General features: G+C 35.4%; 1 protein-coding gene across 1 annotated transcript in view; it reads left to right on the top strand.

Moving 5' to 3' along the window:
• tmcc3 (transmembrane and coiled-coil domain family 3) overlaps positions 1-19,385 on the top strand; it is a 61,583-nt gene that overhangs the window by 741 nt on the left and 41,457 nt on the right. The window lies entirely within an intron of this gene.

Raw genomic sequence — 19,385 nt, 5'->3', positions numbered from 1 at the left:
CACCACAATTTATTTTCATTTTCCATTTCTTTTTCACCCGTTAGATAGATAGATAGATAGATAGATACTTTGTTAATCCTGAGAGAAATTCAAATTCTAGAAAAACCACTTAACCCTCCTGTTGTCTTCACTTATTGTCACCCCAAAAAATAATATTGTTTTCAACAAGTCATTTTGGATAAATTTTGTGTCTTTGGGATACTTTTCAATTCACATAGGACAAATTTCATGTCATTCTGGACTAATTTCCTGTAATTATGGATCATTTTCAAGTCATTCTGTCATTTTGGACAGGTTTTATGTCATTTTGGACAATTTTTGAGTCATTTTGGACAAGTTTTGAGTCATCTCAACTTAGTAAAAAGAACACAATCAAAACTGTTTCTGAATCAGCTCATCTTATTATTGTTTAGCTAATTAGAAGGTGGTTGTTATTAAATTCAGGTGGTTATTTAGTTGACATTTTAGTGACATCCAGTCATTTTTTTATTAATAAGTGATTGTTTCCATGATAAATAATTCTGGAATTTGCAAAGACATGATCATAATGAATATAAAAAAACATTAGTTTTTTTTACTTTTAATAAAAATGTATGCAGATATATCCCATGGACTTCAAAAATCCCTCAATTATATATTGACCCGGACAATATTTAAGTCATTTGGGACAATTTTCTTGTCATTTTCAACAAGTTTTATGTCAGCTTGGATCTTTTCTCATCATTTTGGATAATTTTTGTGACTTGGGGATAATTTTCAAGTCATTTAGGAGGAATTTCATGTCATTCTGGACTAATTTTCTGCAAGTATGGATCGTTTTCAAGTCATTCTGAACAAGTTTTGAGTCATTTTGGACAATTTTCACTCGTTAGATGGATGGATGGATGGATGGATGATAGATAGATAGATAAATAGATAGATAGATAGATAGATAGATACTTTATTTATCCCGAGGGAAATTGAAATTCTAGAAAAAACACACTTAACCCTCCTGTTGTCTTAACTTATAGGCACCCAAGAAAGTATTGTTTCTTTGTCTGAATATTGTTTCTTTGCCAAATTTGGGGTATTTTTTTTTTTTTTTAAATTAAACTTTTAAGGGAAACTTTTAAGGAATTATTGGAACTTTCTTTCTGAAGGTTTTGCAAATTTTCAGAAATTTGGGGAATTTTTTTGCTGATTTTTTTTCAGACAAGGAAACAATATTTTTTGGTAAATGAGGACAACAGGAGGGTTAAAATCTCTCTGTTGTGCTTCTGAGCACTCGAGCAGGAGGTCATGTTTGTGTTCCGCCTGTCTTTATCTGTCCGTCACAATCTCAGCCGCTCCATCAAAATGTCTGGTCGTCGTGGTTGAAAGGAAATCATCCCAGAGCCATTCCTTAGACAGCCCTTATTGTGCTGATGGTGTGTGTTTCGTGTGTGTGCACGCGTGACGTGGCTCCATCTACCGGTACATACACAACAAAATGCAACTAAAATACTGTTACATAACCCTTCCACCTCACTGAGGCTCTTCCTGTCACGCCAACAGCCTTCGTCAGTCCACAGACGAGGAAATCGTAGGGAAGGAGCAGCTGCTTTTTTATCACTCCCCAGTGCGTTTTTCACCCTCCTCAAGGTCTGCATGAAAGTTCTGCAACACGTCTGTAATCGGCCTTGATCTGTGTTTTCACAACTTATGCGGTCTCGATGTGTTGTCAGATCCTCTGTGTACAGTGTTTCTGCAGGGCTCAGAAATGTAGACGTGCTCCAACTGTGAACTGTGCTCACTCTCATCCGTTTACCATGGTAACCATCACACAGCATCAACACCTAAACTCTGCTTTTACCGTCCCGCTGCTTCTTTCATTAAGCTGTTTATTTATACCCCAAAGCATAGATCACGTCATGGGGACGTGTGTCAACAATACAGTTTTCCCATTATTATTATTCTTGGACTTTTATCACTACATTAAATGCTCTCGGGAATAAATTATGCAGCGTGAGGACGTTTTTACAGGTTCTCACTGCTACAAGAGGTTAGTATAGGACAGAATATCAGTCAAAATATAGCTGTCTAGGTGTAAATGATGCGCTAAATATTATTAACCCTGTAAGACCCAAAAATAGAAAAAAGATAATAAAATAAAATAAAACCAAAAAAGGATATATATATATATATATATATATATATATATATATATATATATATATATATATATATGTGTGTATATATATATATATATATATATATATACATATATGTGTGTGTGTGTGTGTGTATATATATATTTTTTTGCTTTTTCTATATTCATAATAAAATAAAGTAAAACAAAAATTTATACATATATATGTATATATATATATATATATATATATATATATATATATGTCTAAAAAATCTTTTTGTTTTATTTTTTGCTTTTTTCTATATTTAGGTTTATATATATATAGATATAGATATGTCTATATATATATGTAGTAGAAAATAATAATTAATATAATAAAACTGGAGTTGTATTTTTGCAACTATGGGTTTTACAGGCTTAAGCTTATACACTGTTAGAATCAGACTTTTGTTTTTGATGAATAAAGTCAAGTCGTTTTGATTAAAATGTCTTTTCCCATAGAAGAATGTACCGAACAAGTTTAAATATTAAGGTTCAGTCTCAACAATCTCGTATAAAATACAGATTTACTTGACAAAATTAAATAAAAATGTAAAGACTCTACAATATTATACATACAGCTTTTAAAATTAATTCAATTAGTGCTATAGTTTCCCCATAACCTGGTTGTTTTAAATCTTTCTGGCTTCCTCTACTTGGGATGAAATTCACACTGAAGGACAAACAGGAGTTTTTGGTTTTGTTTTTTTTTACCATATTTGGACCCTCTTTCTCTTCCCCTTAGAAAAGGTCAGAACCTTGTCAGATAACAATAAAAATCTGTTTCAAAATAATTGAGCAAAAATAATGTGTATGGAATTGGGATCTAGTCGCACAACCTGCATTCCCCCACGTATCTCCTTCCTCCGTGAGACATCAAATCACTACAAGTCTAAGCCAGGAACCGCAGTTATCTGTTTTTGATTACAGCCACATGTGCAGAATTACTCCGATTGTTATTTATTTTTCAAAATGTTTGAACAACACTTGACCTTCAGAGTTTGGCCATGCTGCACTGAAAACAAATTCTAGTTTTGAAGCCATTAAAATGATGTGAACACATTGACTGAATCAATGTTTACTGTCAGTCTTCTTTTAAATAACACGTTACCGAATTTATTTGCTCTAATGACATAAAATCTCAGGCATAATGGCTCAGTCTTCACATTAATGGAGCGAAAGGCCAATATAGTGCACCGACAATGTGTCACTGCCTAACAAAATAAACATCTAATCAGGAAAACATCAGGTATTTCAAGGTTGGTCTTGGTTCATTATTTTCCTCTGCTGCCTCCGTTCGGTTTTCTCTTTACTCATATTTTTGTGCCGCAGTAATTACTTACCATTTCTAGACACTTTATGGAGTGTTTCTACATGTCTGTCTGGCCTGTTATAAACAAAAACCCACACTCTTCCTGCTTTTGAACATCACTCACGTCGTTTTCAGCGAGTCTGGAAGCCGTCTGCTCTTGTGATATACATTTCTTAGAAGGCCGGTTGCATCAGAAAGTACTTGAACTGCTCGCAGCTGCTTCCAAGTCTGATAAGTTCAAGAGTTAATTAAAGGAACCTGTAGCCTCCAGGTCAGTGAGGGTCTGAGTAAATATAGTTTATAAATGTGTGTATTTAGGCTCGTGTCCTTGTGACCACATGCCTGTAAAACCCAGCCTCAGGTGTACTTTTTGTTTACTGCTAATTAACATGTCATAGGCTAAGAGGAGTTAAACTCATCTTAGTTCAGAACAATTAGATTTCAAGTTACCAGTAAAATCACAGCATAAAATATAAAGAGAAATAAAAAATAAACACATAATTCTGTTGTAAAAAATAAGGAAGTAAATGTGTAAATATAAAAAGGAATAAATAAAAAAAAATTAATTAAAAAATATGGAAATGTAAAGGTAAATTTTGGCATTGCTTTTCCCTTCTCCCTTTGTTTTTTTTAATAAATTTACCTTTATGTTTCCATATTTTTAATACATTTTAAAAATTTATTCTTCTTTATATTTACACATTTATTTCCTCATTTTTTAACAGATTTATTTTTTATTTATTCCTCTTTATATTTACACTTTTATTTCCTCATTTTTTAACAGAACAGATTTATTTTTTATTTATTTTCTTTATATTTACACATTTATTTCCTCATTTTCTAACGGATATATATATTTTTTTATTTATTCCTCTTTATATTTATACATTTATTTCCTCATTTTTTAACAGATTTATTTTTTAATTTATTCTTTTATGTATTCATTTTTATATTTACACATTTATTTCCTGATTTTTAACAGATTTATTTTTTTATTTATTCTTTTATTTATTCATTTTTATATTTACACATTTATTTCCTTATTTTTTAATAGATTAAAATTTTTATTTATTATTTTATTTTTTCCTCTTTATATTTACACATTTATTTTCTTATTTTTTTTACTGTTTTTTAAAATGTTATTTATTCCTCTTTATATTTACACATTTATTTCCTTATTTTTTAAAACTGATTTATTTTTTATTTATTCTTTTATTCATTCATCTTTATATTTGCAAAATTATTTCTTGATTTTTTTAACAGATTTATTTATTCTCGTATATATTTCTCTTTATATTTACACATTTATTTCCTTATTTTTTAGTAGATTTATTTGTGTATTTATGTTTTATTTATTCCTCTTTATCTTTACAAATTTATTTCCTTTTTGAACAGATTTATCTTTTATTGTGGCACTCCTGTGGTTCCATAAAAACCTTGACCAGAACAAAAACAGCTTAGATGTGCAGCACCTTTTACACAAGTTATAAACCAATTAATCCATTTTTAAAATAGTCATAATTAAATATGTATATATATATATATATATGATGAATGAAAATTAGAATAAAGTTAAGGACAAATACACAGAGAGCAGAAAAAGAACATTTTAAAACATTAAATACCGTATAAAATAAACATTGCTATGAGGGCAGTTACATTCAACACATGATGATGTGTTAGAAGTCGCACGTCTCACCTCTGAGCTCCTTCACCGACGTCACTGGGAGACAGACGAACACAAACTGAACGTGGTCTCATCAAACACAGGTGTCTCCTGAGCTCCATCACACCGATTAGACCGGAGCTGCTTCTCTTGATAATCATGACCTTCACTGCCCAACAAGTGCATTCATTCAAGACGCATCCGCTGCAGACACGCACGCACGCACGCACGCACGCACACACACACACACACAGACACGTCACCCTATAGTCGGCATCCGCTCCTCATCATATTAACCCCAGATTCACGGCTGAATTTATCGCCACGGCAACAAGAAGTGAAGCCAGCGGCTTCTCACTAGCGACCGTTCGGCTCCAGCTGAATGACGCCTAATATAGACTCACATGTTTATACCTGAAGCGTCTTTGGAAGCATCTGTTTTGTTTAAGGTCGCTTAAGTTTTTCTCAGTCGCTTTGGTTCATTTCTCAGATCAGTATTGAAATTTTCCAAACTACTTCTTCAATCTTCACATCATTGTGTCACTTGTGCACATCAAAAAAGCAGTTTCTCATTTCTTTGAATTTGGGCTAGAGAATGGCTTTTGCAGGTAATCCATGGTGTTTTGCTATTTGTATGAATTGTTTTGAGAAATGTACTTACTGTTTTGCAAATGTCGAGGAAGATTTGAGAAATCAAATCAAATCAAATCAAACTTTATTTATATAGCACTTTTCATACAGTTAAAAATGCAACGCAAAGTGCTTTACAACATTAAAAACATTAAAAACAAGAAAACCCGTCCCTCCCTCCCTCCCTCCATATATACATATATGCACACAACTGCAGGAGCACGCACACGTACACACGTCCACACATATACATACACACACACACCCATACATACACAGACACACACACGCCCACAGACACACACTCCCACCACTGACAGTAGGGAGACATGGCATGGCACTAACGATTGTGGAAAACGCCTCCAATTGGGGTCGTCCACACTGGGAGGAGTCGCAGGCCATGACCACTGGGGGCGCTGGCACCCAGACCCACAGACCCCCGACCCCGACAGACAGGGGGACCCCCACACCAAGGTGGGGAGCCCCCCCAAACAGCTGGGCCGAGGGGACTCATGGACAGCACCCCCAGCAGCAGACCACATACAGCCCCCAGTGTGGAGGACCCAAAGCAACTGAGAAAAACTATAAGCTTTCTTTGTACCACTTGCTTAACAAATGTAAACAAAGCCATCATTTAGAGGCGCGTGACTACTGTACATACAGTATTCATCCGCTCCACTCGTCATCTAGTTCCACTGAACCAATTCCAACTTGACGACGAAATGACGTACGTTAAACCGAGGACCGGCCCGTAATCAGTTCCGACGTAACGACGTAAGTTGAGGACGTCGTAAACCGAGGACCTCCTGTATTCCTCCCTTGAGGCTGGAGTGATATTTTCCAACACATCTGAGACGGTAATCTTCATGAATATCTCTTTAACCCTCCTGTTGTCCTCATTTACAGGCACCAAAAAATATTGTTTCCTTGTCTGAAAAAAATCCCAAAGTTTAGCAAAAAAATTCCCCAAATTTCTGAAAATTTGCAAAACCTTCAGGAAGAAAATCCCAGTAAATCCTTAAAAAATGTATTTAAAAAATCCCCCAAATTTGGCAAGAAAATTCTTGTAAATATTTTCAAAAAATGAGTAAAAATCTCCCAAAAAAATCCTAAAAATATCTAAAGTGATTCCATATACATCAGTAAAACTTCTAATATTTTATTTAAGAACATTCACACAAAAATCAACCAAAATCCAGCGAATTTCACTGGATTTTGGTTGATTTTTTTGGTGAATGTTCTTAAGAAATATTTTTAACATTTGTTTTTTTCCACCAAAAAATGTTCAAAGATTTCCCAAAAATGTTGAAAATGTGGACATCAGAAGTTTCACGGTGAAAATATATATTTTTCCACATTTTCAAACTTTAAAACGGGTCAATTTTGACCTGCAGGACGACACGAGTGTTAAATACTTGTCTATACTGAACCATAATTCACACATTTATAACCATTCAGTCATTACATTATCAAGAATGTTGGCTAAAACCAAATTCTACCTTTGATTTAAATACTAACAAGCCAAAATGTGCCTATTTTCCAAAAATGATAACCTCATGCTCAGGGTTCAAAACATAAATGCGTCCTCCAGTGGTGGAAGAAGTGTTAAGATCTTTAACTTTACTAAAAATAGCAATATTATTGTGTTAATAGAGGGTTTTTCTGGAAAAATACTCTTGCATTTGAAGTTTTATTTTAATCTTAACGTAACTTAAAGTAACCCTTTGCTGTAGCTGTGAAGTAAATGGAGTGAAATGAAAAGTACAATAATTTTACCTGAAATATAGTTGAGTAAATGTGTGCTCCTACCTGTAGCTGTCAGCCATTCAAGACATTAGTAATCACATTTACACTGGCCACAAGAGCGTGTGTTTAATTTGTTGTTAAAGCCTGGAATAGAGACCCAGCAAACAACACAGCAGCAGTTTCTTTCCACGCGTGTGAACAAGGTTACGTTTGATGTGATGGGATTTATTCATAATTGACTTGTCTGGTTAAATCAGAGTTAAACAGAGCGGTGTGTGTGTTTGTTTGCAGCTCAGATTCATTAACATATGACCTTGTCTTTGTCTGCAGCCTCCAGGTGCCTGAACTAAAGGGGGAAGTGTAAACAGAGGTGTAGTCTTTTCTCTATCCTCATTTATTTTCACTGTAAAGTCAGCAGGGAACCAAGTGTTAGATTCCTTTGCTTGATTTCATAGCGTCTCAACCTCACAGGTGCCAGTTTTTTATTTATACCGACCAACAAGGCAGCCGTCATGAAGCTTATCATATCCGCTTTTTGCTACACCAGGTTTACATTCCTGTCGGAGGCTGTTGTTCAATTATATAACTTAATTCTGCAAGGAGTTTTAAATAAGCTAACTACAGCTGAGGTGTCAAACTCATTTTAGCTCAGGTTCCACATTCAGCCCAATTTGATCTCAAGTGATCCGGACCAGTAAAATCACAGCATAATAACCTATAAACAACCACAACTGCACATTTTCCCTTTGTTTTAGTGCCAAAATGTTCACATTTAGAGAGTTATCTTTTTATGAAACATCAGAAAAAATAAAAGAAAAATAAATTAAATTTCAGCAACATTATGCCTCAGTTTATCATTTAGTTTATGATAAGAATAACTGAAGTCAGAGAAAAAAGGTAAAATTTGACAAAAACGAGAAACAAGAGACAAAAATTAGACAAAAAGTTACAAAGCGACAAAAATGAGACAAAAAATTACAAAAGCGAGAAACAAAGCGACCAAAAAATAGACAACACAACGAATAAAGCAAAACACAAAATGACAAAAATAAGACAGAAAACAGCAGTGAGAAAAAAGGAAACGAGAAACAAAACGACAAAATCATGAGATAAACAGCAGTCAGACAAAAAAAACAACAAAAACAAGACAAAATATGATAAAAATGAGACAAAACGACAAAAGAACAATGAACAATCTAGTATTTTACTTTCTGATCAAAACAACTTGTCATGGTCTAGAAATTATTTAAAATTTATAGTTTTACTAATTTACAATCTGCAGTTAATGTCTTCTGTGTAATTTTTGCACTTTGAGGGCCAGATGGGACCCTCTGGAGGACCGCTTTTGGCCCACGGGCTGCATGTTTGACACCCCTGCTCTACAGTATTACACGTCACATTATAGCAACGATAAGAACTAAAACCACTCTACCACAGAGCCTGCAGTTTGAAAGAGAAGCTAAAAACCCTAACCCTACTTTTGTGAGGTTTTACATGATCAATACCATTTTCATGTGTGTTTGTTAAACATTCAAATTCAGAAAACTTTATTTGTCCCCAGGGGGCAATTAAAAAGGCTCATAGAGCAGGTAGTGCAACAATGACATAAAAAAAATAGGGATGAATATATATATATATATAAATGTAGAGCAAGTAATATAAGAATTAAAATAAAATGAAAAGAAGAAAAAGACAAAAAACACAACTTAGTAGCTAACATTGAGCTAGCCAGTTTAGCTTAGCATAAAGACAGAATGTGCCAGCGTGCCTCTGATCTGACAGTGAAAATCCTCCTCCTGAGCAGGTCTAAATCACTTTAAACAAGAAGTTGTATCTTATTTGTTGAATCTGTAAAAGAATTTGAGTGTAAAAATGGCCCAGTTTTGTCATTAGGCTATCCTAGGCTGAGCTAAGCTAGCTTTATGATTCACAGACAGAAGTGTTTTGGCACCTAAGTACAAACTCAGCATTTGGGATGAAAAGATAAATTCCACTCTTGTGTCTGTGCATTAAACATGAAACTAGCAACAGAAGCTTGTTAATTTCGCTTAGCTTAAAGACTGGAAAGCGAGAGAAACAGCTAGCCTGTCCAAATCTCCCCAAATAACACATTAGAAGGTTTTTTTATCCATAAGCTCATAGCTAGAGTGTAAAAATGACAAGCTAGCAGTTTTTCCTGTTTCCAGCCAGTAAGCTGAGCTAAGAGCAGGGTTAAGAGTTCATTTTCTTATCTCTCTGTCAGCTAAAACATAAACAGACACATCTCCCATAATTAGAATGGATGATGTTTATAAATGTTCTGTTGATCAACAACCTGATTATTCAGCCAGGACTTTTTAATTGACCAATTACAGAAACGGTTTTTAACCGTGAGGATTTTACAGTATGAGAATGTTCGTGCTTCATCTGTGATATTTTCCCAGAACAATGACAGTATCAGTCTGTCTAAATGTCTCCTTTTATCCTCTCTGACCTCTTGCTTTCATGTCACACCTCAGTGTGTTTCAGTTCCTCTAACTCTCTCTCTCTACGCCTACATGTCACAGCTGGCGTCACTTATTCCAGAAAGAAAACATTAATTCTGCAGACAGACCTGAAACCACTCAGAAGAAGACAAAGGGGCTGAAATGTCACAAGCCGTCGGTGTGGGATGGCAGTGACGTGGGTGTGTGGCGGGATGACACATGAAAGCGTGGCTGCTGCCCCGCAGCCGCCACACGCTTTCAAAGCATGACCCCCTAGATATTTATTTCAAACGGCCTCTGGTGCCCGTGTTAGCAGAGAGAGGCCAGGCTGTCCTTTATGAAAGCATTCACACATTCTGATAGTCTGATCAGGTCACAAAACTGTAAATACAAGCCTTGCTCAGCTCACAGTAAAACCCACATGTGATTAAAAAGGTCACGCATTTCATATTCAAGCTCACATTTACTCTGCTTCATCACCATTTTATATAAGATAGACAATGAATTAACAGTGTTTAGTCTTTTTTTAACCCTTTGATGCACAGCATATGTCAAAACTGTTTTGATGTATGTTGTGTAGAGCCCGACCAATATGGATTTTTCTTGAGGCCAATTCCAGTATTTGGCTGAGAGAAAATTCTGATAACCGATTAATCGGTCAGTTAATTTCAAAAACATATAATGAATAAAATAACTTATTTTTTGGTCCCTTATCGTTATAACAACAAAGATATGAATTACAGGCAGAACATTTGACTGTTTTACAATACTTTGTCCTTTAGTATTTGTTTAACTTTACAACAGAGAGGAATTTTCAAGTACAAAAACATACAACAAAGCATTAAACCTCTGGGAAATGATATAACCTTAAAGAAAAAGAATCAATCTGTAAATGAGTTATGAAATGCATCTTGTCTTGTACTTATGGTTGCTGCAAAGTAGAGGTAGATATATATATATATATATATATATATATATATATATATATATATATATATATATATACACACACATACACATATACATACATACATAGATACATACATACATGTATGTATGTGTGTATCTATGTATGTATGTATGCTGTATGTAAGCAACATAATGAGTGAAGTTACTGTAAAACATTCTTTCTGCAGCCCTCTGATGCCCGTTATCGATAAATCACATTTTCTCTACTCCATTATTTCTTTGCCATGAAGTCAGGACTCATATGAACCAAAATAAAAACCAGAGACGCCTTTCTCAGGTGTAAAACATGTCATCTTTGAAAGATTTAATCAGCCGACCGATGAATCGGTCGGGCCCTAATGTTGTGCATCAAAGGGTTCAGTTAATCTGCAGTTTATTTCCTTGATTGAGTTTGTATTTGTTTGATCTATAAAAGGAAGAAAAATTCAGAAAATTAGTGTCAAGTAATGTGGCTTTTTTGGTGATTAATGGACCAAAATGAAAATAAACAGCACAGGATAAAGCGGTTACCTTTGTTGGTTCCAGCAAATCTCCTCTCAGTCATGTAATTGGTCGGTTCAATGCTACACGTCTAAACATCTCTATAATTGTGAATTCTTTTTGTGTAGGTTACCTTCTGAGTGACATGAATGCACTTAAACTATTTAATGCATGACAGTGAATAAGCATTTTCCCAGAACAAAGCGAAACAGGCAGCAGCTGCTTGTGGCTGAAAGCAGGTTGCTGATGAAGCAGCAGGTATCCACTGAGTAGAAAAAATGATGTCACTTTACAACACGGGCCGCAAACTGTGAGCATAATCAGTGAATGGTTCATTGTATGTCCTGACATTCTAATTTCAAAGCTGCTTCCATTGCTTTGTTAGATTTAATCAGATAGCTGCTGATCTAAATCACACAACCTTTCAATCTTTAAACTTGATTTTATGGTGATGTTTTATTAAATAAAAATATTCTATATTCCCAGAAGTAAGGAATTGTAGTGGCACCAATACCAATTCTCAGCTCTCATTCTTCAGTAATTATTTGTTGTTGGCCTATAACTGGTCAGCTTTAACCCTGTAAAACCCACTGTTGCAAAAATACATCAATTTTATTTTTTATTGTTTAGTATTATATATGTGTGTGTGTTTAGTAAAAAAAAAAATCTATATTCTATTGATATATAATTATTTTTTTAGGCTTTATTTATTATTTTTTACTAATTTTTTTTGTTTTATTGAATTATTTGGCTATATATATATATATATATATATATATATATATATATATATATATATATATATGTATATATATATATATATATATATAAAAAAAAATTATTTTGCTCATTTTTCCTATTTTTTTCTATATTTAGGTTTATATATATTATTGTATATATTATTGTATTATTGGGGGGTTTTTTTGGTTTTATTTTATTTTTTTGCTAATTTTTTTCTTCCAGGGTAAATCATGCCAGGTGGGACTTTTTCATTACAGGATGTACACTCTCCCTGGGTTGCTAAACCTCCAAATTCTCAGAAAACAAAGAGGAGATGACCACTGTGTACTCAGCTAGTATTAATGTGGTAATGCCTGAGAGTGTATCTACACACCATCTCATGATTTTCCTACTACTAATAATATTTATTTATAGAGCAATTTTCTAAACTCGTATTACAAAGTTCTTTACACAAGCAACAAAACAAGTACACCCTGAAATCAAGAGAAGGAATGAATAGCATAGCTCACCAGAAAGGAGCATTTAAGCAAAAAGAATAAAAGCAGATCATTAAAAATAAATTCAAATCAGGATAAAAGTATATTTAAAGAAGAGATTTCAAAGGTTGCTGACTCTGCTGGTCTGATTTCCTCAGGCAGCTTGTTCCATAGCTCCGGGGCTCTGATTGCAAATGCTCTTTCAATTATTTCTCTGAGTACAGATTTGCAGTATTTTTTCAGGGAATGAAAGCGGTACCAGTTGATAGTCCTCCCCCATGTTTACCCAGTGGGTTTTAGGGGATTTATAACCCGGTTAATTCCACCTCTGGGCTACCAAACACCCTTGACTCCTTTCTGCCCATTCAGGAGACCATCTGTTTCATAAGTTGCAAATTTATGCTTCACTGTGTTCACGTCTTTAATGGCATCATTGGTGCCATTCTGTATACAATAAAACTGCATCGGGGTTTGTGAAGCTGCGATGCGTCTATCTGCTGCAGAGCTTCGACTCCAGTCAGCTTAAATTTACCGCCAGAGCTCCTGAAAGCCTATCAGCATTCTTCCATTCCCAGCATGTTCATTCAAGTGCCCCGTTGATTTAGTTCCCCCGCTAAGCTGGGACAAAAGGCACGGCTGGATAGCGGGGAACCTCAGTCCTCCCTGAAGAAATGCTATTATAGAGGCTGAAAAGAGCTTGAGCAGCGTAAGAAGGAAGAACTGGAGGAGGAGGGAAGATTCTTGTGTTGGTTTGTTTGAAAGAGAGTCGCTTTTGTGGTAGAGACAGCAGAGCAAGGAGAGAGGGAAACGACTGAAATGTGAGAGATCTCTTAGAGCAACACCAGCATTTTGTAGCTTGATTAATAATAATGTAACATTTTAAATTCTGTTTCTTTCAAACAGTACAGTTAGTGGTGGGACACGATTTTAAAAATGAATCTAATTAATTAGAGGCTTTGTAATGAATACATAGATAGATAGATAGATAGATAGACTATAGATAGATAGATAGATAGATAGATAGACTATAGATAGATAGATAGATAGATAGACTATAGATAGATAGATAGATAGATAGATAGATAGATAGATAGATAGATAGATAGATAGATAGACTATAGATAGATAGATAGATAGATAGATGATAGACTATAGATAGATAGATAGATAGACTATAGATAGAAAGATAGACTATAGATAGATAGATAGATAGACTATAGATAGAAAGATAGACTATAGATAGATAGATAGACTACAGATAGATAGATAGATAGACTATAGATAGATAGATAGACTATAGATAGATGATAGACTATAGATAGATGATAGATAGACTATAGATAGATAGATAGATAGACTATAGATAGATAGATAGATAGATAGATAGACTATAGATAGATAGATAGACTATAGATAGATAGATGGATAGACTATAGATAGATAGATAGATACTTTATTAATCGCGAGGGAAATTCAAGCAGTATTTTTGCCAAATAGCAATATTTGACACGATAATCAAAGTTTTTCAAATCAAATAAATGTTGCTTGGCGACTGAATGGATGAACAGACACGTGTGAACTTAAAACTCTTTGTTTAATCTCTATTTATCTGCATTTTTATCTACTACATTCACAGATTACTGCAAACTTAAAGTGCAATTGTCGCGATTATGTTCAACATTTTTAGACTTTTTGTAAACTAGTTTGTGGTGAAACGTTCTCTGCTGGTGTCATCACTGTCACTCCTCGTCTGCCTTGTATCATCGTTAACGTTTTGAATGCACGTATTTTACCCCAACCACAATCTTTTAAGTAGTTTTTGGTAGTTCTGGTTCTTAAATCTCTCTAAACAGTGAGTAAAAGCAAAAGTTTCCTGGGTGAGAGTCCTGTGAGTTCATCCAGGATCCTCTATTCATGTTTCTAACTGAAAAAACTCCCATAAGTCTATCAATACTGATGCAGGTGGCACTGATTCCAAAGGCAGTTTTTGATGGCCTGGCCGTTAGTGTAGATCAGTCACTGGGTCCTTGGGAAGGACTCAGTGACTGTTTTACAAATCGCTGCTGCACCTCTGACTCTCAGGTCTACATTTCATTCAGCCTCTGCATCCTCGCCAACCCTTCTGCCGGAGTGTAATGACAGCACCGCGTCAGAGCGATTATTTCTGCCTCGTGATACACGTGGAAGCCCAGATTGATTAGTCACTGTCCCAAATGTCAAGTTTTCGCCACAGCAGCTGCCTCCCTCATGCTCTGCTCTCTGGTTGTGTGAAAGTAAGAATCATTGTCACTTCTGCTGAGCCTAATGAGGCCAATATGAGGCCGTTCAATAGCACAGGGTGTAAGGAACATTTATGTCAGGGGTGTCCAACATGCGGCCCGCGGGCCAAAAGCGGCCCTCCAGAGGGTCCAATCCGGCCCTCAAAGTGTAACAATTCCAGAGAAGACATTAACTGCAGATTGTAAATTAGTAAAACTATAAATTTAAAATAATTTCTAGACCATGACAAGTTGTTTTGATCATAAAGTAAAATATTATATTGCTCATTGTTCTTTTGGCGCTTTGTTTCTCATTTTTGTAGTATTTTGTCTTGTTTTTGTTGTTTTTTTGTCTGAGTTGTATCATTTGTCTTATGTTCTCATCGTTTTGTTTCTTGTTTTGTTTCCTTTTTTGTCTCGTTTGTATTTTTTGTCTTATTTTCTCATTTTGTGTTTCACTTTATTCATTGTATTGTGTATTGTTTTGTGTTTTTTTTGTCTCACTTGTGTTGTTTGTCTCATTTTTTGTCGTTTTATTCTGGTTGTTGTCATTTTGTGTCTCATTTTTGTAATAATTTGTCTTGTTTTTGTTGTTTTTTTTGTCTGACTTTCGTCATTTGTCTCATGTTTTTGTTTTGTTTCTTGTTTTTTGTCATTTTGTGTCCTTTTTTTGTCACGCCTGTATTTTTTGTCTTATTTTCTCATTTTGTGTTTCGCTGTTCATTGATTTGTGTCGTTTTGTGTAATTTTTTTGTCTCGTTTTTGTCATTTGTCCATTTTTTGGTGCTTTGTAACTGTTTTGCCTAATTTTTTGTCTCTTCTGTTTTGTTTCGTGTCGTTTGTCTCATTTTTTGTCGTTTTCTTCTTGTTGTCATTTTGTGTCTCATTTTTGTAACATTTTGTCGTGTTTTTTCTTGTTTTTTGTCTTTTCTTGTCCGACTGTTGTTGTTTTGATCATGACTAAATGTTTTATGCCTTTGTAGACGCACTGTGATCCGTAAGTTGCAATGTGTAAATGATAAACTGAGGCATATTAGTGCTGAAATTGGATTTATTTTTCTGAAGAAACTTCAGGTTGTTCATAATGTTTTGTTCATTAAACGTGAACATTTGAAGAACACTTTTTTGCACGAAAACAGGAAAAATTTGGAGTTTTATGGATTAATATTCTGTAATTTAACTGGTCCGGCCCACTTAAGATCAAATTGGGCTTGAACTAAATGAGTTTGACACCCCTGATTTATGTAGTTTAAACTAGCCTTGTGGACAAATCCATCTATTTTCACAGCAAGATTCAGGAAGATGACACAAGTTAGAGTTTCAGGGGGACACTAAGTGACACAGATGAGGAACTGTGGAGGTGTTTGCTGAATATGAAATGCTGAGTTATAAAGGTACATGAATGGGTGAAAGAAGATTAAAGTGAAGAGGTGATAGAGGCGGGCAGAGGGAGACATATTGTGGAAGAAAATGTAATTGCTGGCATCGCCTGATAATAAAAAAGTGAGCGGGAGGTTGACAGCTTTCATAAGAAGAAAGTGTGATTTGAGGACATGCAGCACACAAAGATGAAAAGGGGGTTCTGTGAAAGATGGGATTCTTTTTTTTTGAAAGGGGCCTCTGTTGGGGTTATGTAATCTAAAAATACACCGTAACTTCCCTGCTCCAATTACTTACCCTGTTCAACTGATTCTGACAGAACTGATGTTGGTTCTGTCTTTTCTCTGCGTGGCATCAGGGATGAAAGATGAGTTACGCTAACAGACGCACACAGCAGTGGGTCTCAGCTTTCTGCCTCCTCTGGATATGTTGACATATTCCCAACTGACAATAGCAGAAACCGAACACAAAAATTATAAACAGATTAGAGCGACACCGTGACTGGGATCTCAGCAAGACGTCGGATGATAGTCGTGGCTTTAAAATATTCAGGATCTTAATGGAATTCTCTCCCCATAATGTCCTTTCTGCTGGAGCACTGACAGATATATGCTACCGTATTACTATAGTTCAGAAAATGAGCTCAAGATTAATTAAATATGATCTTTTCTGGGTTTAATCTGATATTCATACCATCGTTTGATTTGATAATCCATAAAAGAGTGTAAATGTGCGTGTCAGTGGTATCTTATGAGGAACAAAGGAAATGAAAAACGCAAAGAGATGTGTCCTTTTACATAGTCTAAACACACAAAAAGTTTCTCTTCCTATGTGACTCAGATTCCCAGCAATGACAGGCCTGCATTATTCTGTGAGTGAACTACCTCTCAGTATCCCACACTTATATTGTAGGAACTCAGCAGTGCGGTATGTGAACCGATGTTAGCAATGACGTCAATTTTGCTGGCAGAGACGTAACGAACATTAACACTAGAGGTGGTTATACAGGCATCAAGTGACATTCTGCCTTAGCATTGTCAGTCACTAAATCACCAATGTAGGACAGCGGTATTAAAAAACATGAAGCCACATACAGTGTCCAGTTAATTTCAAATGACTTTCCACTTTTCAACTTCAATTTGACACAAAACAAGCAATTTGAAGACACCACCTTAGGCCCAGAGAAAATGTGAAGGGCATTTTTCACTATTTTATATTTATATTTTTCAGGCTTTTTTAAAATGAAAAACGAGCACTTAATTTATTCACTACAGGCTAATTCTATTAATAACACTTATTACTGCAATAATTCTAATCATCTAACTTATCCTATATGTAAATTGGTTGGAGAGCATCATGTAGTCCAAATAAGTACAGCCTCAAAATAAAAGAATCCCACCTGACTGTCTTCATCTGAATTATCTGAGCAGTCTAGAATCCCAAATTAAAAGTTCTCATACAATCGAAACATTCTGAAATCAAACTGCACAGTTCTGACCCTAATAATCTAAACATTCTAGGTAATTTCAGAAAATTCTGCCAGAGTTTCTAGAATCAGACCAGAACGTAAGTAATCAAAGCATTCTAAAACCCTACTTGAAAGTTCTGTCGAGGGTTAACTACGACATTGCACGGTTCTCAGAATATTCAGAGCCGAGATCACGAAACATGCTAGAATTCTACCCTGAAAGTTTTGACACAAGTACAACTATTTTAGAATCCCACCAACCAGAAAGCTCTGACAAGAGCAATGTAAATATTCTAGAATTCCACCTTGAAAATTCTGAACAGAGTACTCTAAACATTCTAGAATCTCACCTTTTAGCCTGGCCCGAATAATTGAAAAAAATCTAGAATCCCACCTTGAAAGTTGTAACTTTAGTAATGCAAACATTCTAGAATCCCACCTGAAAGTTTTGACCAGAGTAATCTAAACAGTCCAAAATCCAAGTTCATGCACAAGTAAACACTTTACAATCCCACCTTGAAAGTTGTGACCTGAGTAATGCAAACATTCTAGAATTCCACCTGGCCAACCTGACCCCAGTACTGTAAACATTTTAGAATTCTACAGTGAAAGTCCATAATCCATGAATTCTGTCAGAAAGTTGTGACTGTTAGAAGGAATCTAACTTTCTAGAACTCCACCTTGAAAATTTTGACCAGAATACACTAAACATTCTAGAATCTCACCTGCCAGCCAGGCCTGAATAATCGAGACAATCTGGAATTCCACCTTGAAAAGTCTGGCCTGAGTAATGTAAACATTCAAGAATACTAGAATCGAAAATTCTGACACCAGCCAAGTAAAGTTCTAGAATTACACCTTGAAAAGTTGTGACCTTGGAGGAATCCGAACATTCTGGAATCGCACCAGAAAGTTCATGCACAAGTAAACACTCTAGAGTCCCACCTTGGAAGTTGTGACCTGAGTAATCTAAGTGGTCTAAAATCCAAATTCAAATTTCTGAAAACGAATTGTCTAAACATTCTGGAATTGACCCAGAAAGTTCTGTCCTTAGTAATCTGAACATCCTAGTGTCCCACTTTGAAAACTGTTTGAAAGTCCTGACACCAGTGATGTAATATTCTAGAATTCCACCTTCCAAAGTTGTGACCGGAGGAATCTGAACTTTCTAGAATCACACCAGAACGTTCATGCACAAGTACTGGACGCACTCTAGAATCCCACCTGATGATCCTAGTAAGGTAAACATTTTAAAAGCCCACCTGAAATTTAAACATTGCACCGTCTCATCTCAACAACTCGACACCCTACCCAAAGTAGACATTCCAGAAACCCCTACGGAATGTTCCAGTTGCCCCTCCTGAACATTCCAGAATTGCACCATAACGTTCCGACCTCTGTTACGTTACACATTCCAGAGCCTCATTTCACCCAAACAGTTTTGAGATCCACCTACAGTAAATGAGGCAGACCAGTATCAGCGTTGCGGACGTCTCTGGAGTGACAGAGGTCAGACTGATGTCACGACCGAGATGGAGACAGGAAGTGAAGCAGGAAGTCCCTAAAGAACACAAACATTGCCGAGAACAATGGCGTCTTGTGATTAACGGTGTCAGTCTTATGTATACACGCAAATGCTTCGTTG

This window comes from Amphiprion ocellaris, chromosome 21 (genome assembly GCF_022539595.1).
Source record: "Amphiprion ocellaris isolate individual 3 ecotype Okinawa chromosome 21, ASM2253959v1, whole genome shotgun sequence".
Taxonomy (NCBI): Eukaryota; Metazoa; Chordata; class Actinopteri; family Pomacentridae; genus Amphiprion; species Amphiprion ocellaris.
The sequence above is the reverse complement of the archived record's forward strand: the minus strand, read 5'-3'. Positions and strand labels throughout refer to the sequence as shown.